Raw genomic sequence first — 10357 nt, 5'->3', positions numbered from 1 at the left:
AGCAAGTTATATACTGTAAAACACACAGTCTAGAGCATGTTATATACTGTAAAACACAGTCCAGGGCAAGTTCTATACTGTAAAACAAACAGTCTCGGGCAAGTTATATACTGTAAAACACAGTCTCGGGCAAGGTATATACTGTAAAACACACAGTCTAGAGCAAGTTATATACTGTAAAACATAGTCTGGGGCAAGTTTTATACTGTAAAAAATACAGTCTAGGGCAAGTTATATACTGTAAAACATACAGTATGGGGCAAGTTATATACTGTAAAACACACAGTCTAGAGCAAGTTATATACTGTAAAACATACAGTCTAGGGCAAGTTATATACTGTAAAACATACATTCTAGGGCAAGTTATATACTGTAAAACACACAGTCTAGAGCAAGTTATATACTGTAAAACACGCAGTCTGGAGCAAGTTATATACTGTAAAACACACAGTCTAGAGCAAGTTATATACTGTAAAACACAGTCTAGGGCAAGTTATTTTCTGTAAAACAGTCTAGGGCAAGTTATATACTGTAAAACACAGTCTAGGGCAAATTATATGCTGTAAAACACACAGTCCAGAGCAAGTTATTTTCTGTAAAACACACAGTCTCGAGCAAGTTATATACTGTAAAACATAGTCTAGGGCAAGTTATATACTGTAAAACAAACAGTCTAGGGCAAGTTTTATACTGTAAAACGTACAGTATAGGGCAAGTTATATACTGTAAAACACACAGTCTAGAGCAAGTTATATACTGTAAAACACACAGTCTCGAGCAAGTTATATACTGTAAAACACACAGTCTAGAGCAAGTTATATACTGTAAAACACAGTCTCGGGCAGGTTATATACTGTAAAACAAACAGTCTAGGGCAAGTTATATACTGTCAAACACAATCTCGGGCAAGTTTTTTTCTGTAAAACAAACAGTCTAGGGCAAGTAATATACTGTAAAACATACAGTATAGGGCAAGTTATATACTGTAAAACATACAGTATAGGGCAAGTTATATACTGTAAAACACACAGTCTAGAGCAAGTTATATACTGTAAAACACAGTCTAGGGCAAGTTATATACTGTAAAACAAACAGTCTAGGGCAAGTTATATACTGTCAAACACAGTCTCGGGCAAGTTTTTTTCTGTAAAACAAACAGTCTAGGGCAAGTAATATACTGTAAAACATACAGTATAGGGCAAGTTATATACTTTAAAACATACAGTATAGGGCAAGTTATATACTGTAAAACACACAGTCTAGAGCAAGTTATATACTGTAAAACACAGTCTAGGGCAAGTTATATACTGTAAAACATACAGTCTAGGGCAAGTTATATCCTGTAAAACATACAGTCTATAACAAGTTATATACTGTAAAACACAGTCTGGGCCAAGTTATATACTGTAAAAAATACAGTCCAGGGCAAGTTATAGGCTGTAAAACTCTGTCTAGGGCAAGTTATATACTGTAAAAAATACAGTCTAGGGCAAGTTATATACTGTTAAACATACAGACCATGGCAAGTTATATACTGTAAAACACAGTCTAGGGCAAGTTATATACTGTAACACACACAGTCTAGAGCAAGTTATATACTGTGAAACATACAGTCTAGGACAAGTTATATGCTGTAAAACACAGTCTAGGTCAAGTTATATACTGTAAAACATACAGTGCAGGGCAAGTTATATACTGTAAAACACAGTCTAGGGCACGTTACATACTGTAAAACATACAGTCTTGAATAAGTTATATACTGTAAAACATACAGTTCAGGGCAAGTTATATACTGTAAAACATACAGTCTAGAGTGTCTTAAATAAGAAAAGAAAGAACTAGCATTTATATAACGCATTTCACAACATCCCAAAGCACTTTACAGCTAATGAAGTACTTTTTTGAAATGTAGTCACTGTTGTAATGTATGAAACGCGGCAGATAATTTTTGCAAAGCGAGGTCCCACAAACAGCAATGTGATAATGACAGATAATCTGTTTTAGTGATGTTTGCTGAGGGATAAATATTGACCAGGACACCCGGGAGAACTCTCATGCTCTTCTTCGAAAAAGTGCAGACGGGGCCTCAGTTTAACATCTCAAGCAAAAAACAGCACCTTCGACAATGCAGCACTCCCTCAGTGCTGCACTGGATTGTCAGCCGAGATTTTGTGCTCATGTCTCTGGAGTGGGACTTGAACTCACGACCTTCTCACTCAGAGGTAAAAGTGTCACCCATTGAGTTAGGGCTGACACTGTCCAACACACTTAGATAATTACATACTGTTTAACTTTTTTTTAAATTTCAAAATATACTTTATTTCATAAAATTTAAAAATACACACAGTTTACACACATTTCAGGGAAGAAGACACAAATTCCAGCAGGCAGTTCAAACAATACAGTGCAGATCATATACACAATGATCTCATTATTACAATTTTAATCACCGTATATATCTTCTAATAAAGTCTGCACAATACAAGGGAGGGTGGCCTTACACGGTGGCCTTTCCCCATAGAGCCTTTGCGTAGGTCGCACCTCGCCTCAGTGTGTCCTGTAGCACATACTCCTGGACCTTGGAGTGTGCCAGTCGGCAACACTCGGTCATGGACAGCTCCTTCAGCAGGAAGACCCGCAGGTTTTGGACGGACCAAAGGACCTCCTTCACTGAGTTGATGGTCTTCCAGCAGCAGGTGATATCTGACTCAGTGTGTGTCCTGGGGAACAGCAAATAGAGCACAGAATCCTGTGTTACCAAACTGTTGGGGATGAACCGGGACAGATACCAACACATCTCTCTCCACACCCTCTGTGTGAAGGGGCAGTCCATCAGGAGGCGGACGATGGTCTCCTCCCCGCCGCAGCCTCAAGGGCAGCTCGCGATGACGCTGAGGTTCCATGCGTGTTGGCAGGACCGTACTGGGAGGACCCTTCTCACCATCACCCAGGTTACATCCCAGTGCCTGTTGGCCAGTTCTGATGATGAGATGTTCTGCCAAATGGCATTGACCGACTGGTTAGGGAACTGCCCGATCGGATCTACCCTCTCCTTTCCCTGCAGGACTCTCAGAACGTTCCATGTCACCCACTGTCTGACGCCTTGTGGTCGAAGGGGTTCCTCCTCAGGAACTTCTCCACTTGGGACAGGTTGGGGTTGGGACGTCCTGCGTCTGCTCGGCCAATGTGGCCAGACCCAGCCTTCTCAGTGTATTGGACAGGTAGAAACTCAGTACGTAGTGACACTTGGTGTTTGCGTGGGGCTCAACACACATCCTGAGGAGGCAGCCACACACACAATGGTAGCCATCAGGATCAGAGCAGCATTGGGGATGCTCTTCCTCCCTTTGTCTGGGGGCTTGTACATGGTGGCCCTGTGGACACGTTCTACCTTGGACCTTCAGACAAAGTGGAAGATAGCTCGGGTGACTATGACAGAGGAGTTGTGGGGAATGGGCCAGACCCTGACCAAGTAGAGCAACACCGTGAGTACTTCACAACTTATCGCAAGGCTCCTGACGGTTATGGAGAGGGAGCGCTCCCCGCCCAACATACCAAGCTTTTGTTTGGCCTTGGCGACCCGCCCCTCCCAGTTTTTGGTGCAGGCCTGGGGCCCCCGAACCAGATCCCCAGCACCTTCAGGTAGTTGGACCTGCAGTGAAGGGGACAAAGGATCGGGTTTCCCATCTGCTAAAAAATAGGGCCTCATTCTTACTTCGGTTCACTCTGGCCCCCGAGGCCAGCTTGAAACGGTTGCAGATGTCCATCGCTGATCAGAGCAAAAAAGGGTGAGGTCGTCCAAGTACAGGAAAGCCTTAACCTGAGATCCTCCGCTGCCTGGGATCGTCACCCCCCCTAATACCTGCGTCCTTCACGTCATACCACCCTGCATAAAAGGACTTGCTGATCCTCAGTATGTCGGCCTGTGAAGATGTCAGTCAGCCGTCTTCCTCCTTCAGGCTGCTGATCACAGAGGTCTCTTTGTGCAGCTTCTGGAAGAAGCGCGAGTGCTTCTCGCCCTGCTCCACGGAGCGGACTCTGGACCGGAAGATGATCTTTGAGGTCTCAGAGGTGAAGAGCGAGGCTTGCTGACCCTTCACCTCTCTGAGTTCCTCCCGGACATCGACCCCCATCGACTGCAGTTGGAGCAGATTCTGCATGCTTTTCTGGAGTCAGGACACTTCCCTCTGTCTCTCTCTCTCATCTTCTGAACACCTTTGAGGATGAAGAACCTCTTGATGTTCACCTCGATGGCTTCCCACCAGTGCACGATGGAGTCGACGAGGGGTTTCACGACCCTCCAACCTTTGTAATCCCTTTTAAGTTCCTCGATGTTTCCTGGGGTCAACAGTCTCACTTTCAGCTTCCATATCCCCCTGCCCACCCTCTGGTCCTCCTGCGATTGACAGTCAGCCAGTAGGAAGCAGCGACCAGAGAACACCGGCTGGACATTGGCGGATCTGACCTTGAGCGTTGGGGACACAAAAAGGAAGTCTGTGCTGGAACGGACGGACCTGTCTGGCCTGGACCAGGTGTATCTCTGCGGCGCTCCATCTGCAGGTCTCGTGTGGTGGTGCGTCCGTGAGATCTGCCGCCATGAGGTTCGGCTCCTTGGCCGTCGCTGGTGGTTCACTCTCCATGACCGTCATGCTGCTCCCGGTATCCTGGAGTTGGGGACCTCGCTCTCCGTGTCGCTGCTCCCCATATCCCGGAGTTGGGGGACCTCGCTCTCCGTGTCGCTGCTCCCGGTATCCCGGAGTTGGGGGACCTCGCTCTCCGTGTCGCTGCTCCCCATATCCTGGAGTTGGGGGACCTCGCTCTCCGTGTCGCTGCTCCCGGTATCCCGGAGTTGGGGGACCTCACTCTCCGTGTCGCTGCTCCCGGTATCCCGGAGTTGGGGGACCTCGCTCTCCGTGTCGCTGCTCCCGGTATCCCAGAGTTGGGGGACCTCGCTCTCCGTGTCGCTGCTCCCCATATCCCGGAGTTGGGGGACCTCACTCTCCGTGTCGCTGCTCCCGGTATCCCAGAGTTGGGGGACCTCGCTCTCCGTGTCGCTGCTCCCCATATCCCGGAGTTGGGGGACCTCGCTCTCCGTGTCGCTGCTCCCGGTATCCCGGAGTTGGGGGCCCTCGCTCTCCGTGTCGCTGCTCCCGGGATCCCGGAGTTGGGGACCTCGCTCTCCGTGTCGCTGCTCCCGGGATCCCGGAGTTGGGGGCCCTCGCTCTCCGTGTCGCTGCTCCCGGGATCCCGGAGTTGGGGGCCCTCGCTCTCCGTGTCGCTGCTCCCGGGATCCCGGAGTTGGGGACCTCGCTCTCCGTGTCGCTGCTCCCCATATCCTGGAGTTGGGGGACCTCGCTCTCCGTGTCGCTGCTCCCGGTATCCCAGAGTTGGGGGACCTCGCTCTCCGTGTCGCTGCTCCCCATATCCTGGAGTTGGGGGCCCTCGCTCTCCGCGTTGCTTCTCCCTGTTTCCTGGAATTGGGAGACCTCACTCTCCGCGTCACTGCTCCTGGTATCCCGGAGTTGGGGTGCGCTGGGTGCGTCACTGCTCCTGGTATCCCGGAGTTGGGGTGCGCTGGGTGCGTCGCTGCTCACGGTGGCCCAGAGTCAGGAGACCTCGCTCTCCGCTTCGCTGCTCACGGTTTCCCGGAGTCGGGAGAGCTCACTCTCCGTGTCGCTACTCACGGTTTCCCGGAGTCGGGAGAGCTCACTCTCCGCGTCGCTACTCATGGTTTCCCGGAGTCGGGAGAGCTCACTCTCCGCGTCGCTACTCACGGTTTCCTGGAGTCGGGAGACCTGGCTCTCTGCATTGCTGCTCCCGGTGGCCCGGAGTTGGGGTGCGCTGGGTGCGTCGCTGCTCCCGGTGGCCCGGAGTTGGGGTGCGCTGGGTGCGTCACTGCTCCCGGTGGCCTGGAGTTGGGGTGCGCTGGGTGCGTCGCTGCTCCCGGTGGCCCGGAGTTGGAGTGCGCTGGGTGCGTCACTGCTCCCGGTGGCCCGGAGTTGAGTGTTACTGCTCCCAGGTTCCTGGAGCTGGAGGGTATTGCCGGTGTCACTGGTCACTGTTGCATTTTGCCTCTTCCTTTGATGAAGGTGGGATTTCCCCCCTTTCCCTTGTTCATCAGCCGAGGAGCGGTCGCTGTTGTCCGTTGGGGACTCTAAGTACCTCTTGCGGCTGGTCACACCTTTGGCGTTCATCCCTCTGGAGCTATGGGACTTCCTCTTTTTCTTTCCCTGTGTTATCCATCCTTCTTCCGTCCCTGGGTCACTTTCCTTTGACTCTGCGTTCTCAGGGGAGGTCTTGGGACTGGGTGTGGGGTTTGGTCACTTTCCTCGACTCTCACTTCCTGCTCTTTGTCCTCCCCTTGGTCTTTGGCTCTTTCACTGGGGTCCATGGCAGGGCGTGGGGGGGGGGGGGTGGGGGCGGAGGGGTGCGGAGGGAAGGGGTCTGGCCTCCTTTGGGCCAGTTACGACTGCTGCTCTCTTCTCCTGCATCACCTCACCTCTCGCTGCCTGTGCATAGCTGTATTCTGTAGTTTGGGCAGGTCTTGTACAGGTGACCAGGCTCTCCACACAGGTTGCAGAACTTGGCCTCCTGACAATCCAGTGCCTGGTAGCCCTCCTTCCTGCAGATCACCGCCTTGGAGGAGGCCGCCTTGTACCCAGGTTCGCTGCAGGATCGACACACGGCTCGTCCCAATCACAAAACTTGACGGGAGGTGGATGATGTTTCCGTTAGCATCTGCTCTCAGTGTCGCCTTGATGCTTCTCTTGCTGGTCCAGATCCCATGCATGTCCTGGATGTCGATGCTCCCACGTATCTCTTGAGGAACATCAGCACATCCACGACGGGCACATGCGGGTTGAACGTGTGGAGCGTCAACATCCGTTCCTACTGCTGAGGGAGCGCAAAGAGCGGGCGAGTGACGACGCGCTGCCTTCCCCTTCTCCTTGAAGGCCTGGAACGTCTTCAGGCATCCTTGAAGGTCACGTCGAAGTATCCGCTCCTCGGGAAATCCCGCCGGCAGAAGATGTCCGCGGCCTCAAAACCAGAGGCTTCCAGCAGAGCCTTCCTCACAAAGACGTCCCGCTGCCACTGCGAGGTTCCTTCACCCGTCCTTGCGGTCAGCCTGACGGTATTGCGTACTCCCTGCTCACGTGCTCGGGAAGCCCTGGCCACCATGTCCACTGAACTTGTTGGAGACATTTTTTTTTCAAAAAACATACTTTATTCATAAAATTTGCAGCAATACATACGATACAGTTCTCATATCACATTCCAAACGTACACAATACAGATTATACAATTTGCAGGTTACATCAAGTACAGTTCAATGAACACATTGGACATAATTACAGTTCATGACACTCTAGGGTGCCTCATTGCATTACACTCAATACAGATTATTGATTACAGGTACATTACAGATTCATTACAGGTACATTTCAGATTCATTACAGGTACTTTACATCAATTTGACTTTTACATTCTGCCCGAGGGGGTTTTTCCCTGATTTCAGCCCCTCGGTTTACAATGGCGGGAAGGCTCTAAACGGTTGCCTTTCCCCACAGAGCCTTTGCGGCGGCCGCACCCATCCTCAGTGCGTCCCTGAGCACGTAGTCCTAGACCTTGGAATGTGCCAGTCTGCAACACTCGGTCGAGGACAGCTCCTTGCATTGAATTTGTTGTACATATTCCCAACGCAAATGGCACCTGACTGGTGAAATCTGCTGCTTCATTCAAATTCAACCCTGGCAGCAACATCAGGAACCCAGATGTGTCAGTGCGGGGCCGCTGTTCAGTGGACGCAGACAGCGGTTTGGGGGCACGGTAGGGATGCCAACATTCTCCAGGAATTAAAGATTAATCTCCAGAACACTACTGCCAGCAAAACCCAGGAGAAAAATCATAGAGGCATTAAACAAAATGGTGTGAATTTTCCATTTTCTTGGAACACTTTTGTTGATTAGTGATAAAATTATTGCAAATGGAGGATAAAAGGCTGTTTGACTGACAGTCAATATCGTCCAATCGGATGACGGAGAATCGATTCGCTTTCCAATCGGTGTGGGGAGGCGGGGCACCACCAGGATGGACGTGTCAGGCGACCAATGGCGGGGCGGGTGGAGACCGACGGTCATGTGATGAAATCTCCAGGAATACATCCAATCAGAGTTGGCAACTCTGGAGCAGAGCTAGCCAGAAGAAAGCCTTTACCGTCGAGGGGAAATGGTCAATCGCCACAAATACAGAGGAGCACCATGACGAAATTTGAAATCCCCGGCCCGCCCTCTCCTCCTGCCTGACAAACAAGAAGTGTCGTCACCGCTGTTTATCCGCAGAGCGTTTGCAGCCAAAGAAAGGCGATGTGGATCTTCGCTTGTCCCCATGTCCAATCAGTCATTACTGAACTAGTTCAAGCAGGGCAGAGTAGATAACCTTCCTGGACTATCCAACCAAGGGGGGCATAACCTTCAAATTAGAGGCAAGCCGTTCAGGGGTGATGTCATGAAGCACTTCTTCAAACAAAAAGAGTAGTGGGAATCTGGAACTCTCTCCACCAAAAGGCTGCGGATGCTTGGGTTAATTGAAAATTTCAAAACTGAGATTGATAGATTTTTGTTGGGTAAGGGTGATAAGGGATACGGAACCTAGGCGGGTAAATGGAGTTAAGATACAGATCAGCCATGATCTAATTGAATGGCGGAACAGGCTCGAAGGGCTGAATGGCCTACCCCTGTTCCTATGTTCCTATGTACTGATGTGAGAAAATGCTCTATGCCATGATCACAATACAGTGGAGGGCACAGATTAAGCTGAAGTACCCAGTGTGAGAAGCTGAGGCAGATGCAATCTGGTTCTAAGTGGGCACGAGTTGACAGGGGGAGAAAAAACCTTTTCTCCCGCTTGACACTAAATGCATGATAATCAAAGGCAAAGCGCAATGGCCTACTCCTGTTCCTGTGTTCTTGCTGGGAAAGGCGAATGAATTTACAGAATAATTAGCAGCCGACTCTGCTTCTGTGTCATGGATTGCTGCTCCAAAAACAAAACGTCACTGTGTCTAGCTCCACGCACGGGGAATCAGGCGATGCTCCCACAACTGGATTCCGGATAAAATCCCTGCCGTCTTTTACTTTCTCTCGTCACAAGCCTGATGACATGTCTAATGGTAACGAGGCTGTCCCTTCTCACAACCAGTGGCCCGAGGACGGTGCAGGTCAGTGGAAGACCAATCGGGGAGGTGGAAAAAGGCCATTTGCGCTCGCGAGCATGGGGTGCGGGGGAGGGGAAGAAAGCAGCTGGTGACTGGGGAATGACGAAAACCCGCAGTGTTTTCGCCATAGAATCATCTTAACCCAACCCACCCCACCTGAGACCGACGGGACTGGGTGCAAAGCTGGTTTTACTCTCCATCGAAGTCAGTGCACGGTAATATTGGGCAGGGTGTAAAACCAGCGTTGCACCCGATCCCGTGGGTGTCCTGCCCGGTGAGCTAGGTTAAAATTGCCCCCTGAGGCTCGGAGGGCAGAATGGCCTACTCCTCTTCCTATGCTCCTGTGACCCAGTGCAGGATTCCTGGTTGCGATTCAGTGGCACCTGCAACAAAGCCTGCAATACGTGGCTGCCTATTTTATTTTTTCTCTCGATGTTTTTAATAACACCGGCTTGTGTGTGTGTGTGTGTGATTAGGAGCCTTGTGTGTTAGAACCATGCGGAGCGGGGGAGAATCTGGAAACCCTGGCCACAGGAAAGGATGTGGAGTCTCAGTTTTGTGGGGGGGCCAACGTATAATTATATTAGTTTAATCATACAGCAGGGTCAACAACTACTGATAAGTGCCAAACCAGACAGGAGGCAGGATAGGGCAGGGCAGGAGGTGGTGTCCCAGCCTCAGTTCTGATGCCTTTTTCCAATGCTATGCACTGTCAGATGTAGAAGGAAGAGAGAGAGAAACGTCTTCCTATTTTTAAAAACAAAACGGACTTCTTTTCTCTCTGGTTTACATTTTTAGAAGTTTTCCGGTCAGCCCACTCGTAAACCAGACTGTCCGGTCCAAAACCAGAGTGGTGGTAACCTTAGACTGGTGACGGAGAGACAACAGACTGCTGCTCAGTGCAGTGATAGCTGTTTTTTGAAGGCTCCCATTGTCCTAGATTCTGGGGGAGAGGCAGGTGGCAGAAAAAAAGCCACAGTGCTTCTGACTATTTCTGGAGAGTTACAGTGTGTTTCTATCTCGCCCCTCTGTTAGAATCATAGAATCTCACAGCACAGAAAGAGGCCATTCGGCCCACCCTGCCTGTTCTTTCAACAAGCTATCCAATTAGTCCCACTCCCCTCCGCTTTTTCCCCATAGCCC

The sequence above is a fragment of the Heptranchias perlo genome, chromosome 7 (genome assembly GCF_035084215.1).
Source record: "Heptranchias perlo isolate sHepPer1 chromosome 7, sHepPer1.hap1, whole genome shotgun sequence".
In the NCBI taxonomy this organism is placed as follows: Eukaryota; Metazoa; Chordata; class Chondrichthyes; order Hexanchiformes; family Hexanchidae; genus Heptranchias; species Heptranchias perlo.
The sequence above is the reverse complement of the archived record's forward strand: the minus strand, read 5'-3'. Positions refer to the sequence as shown.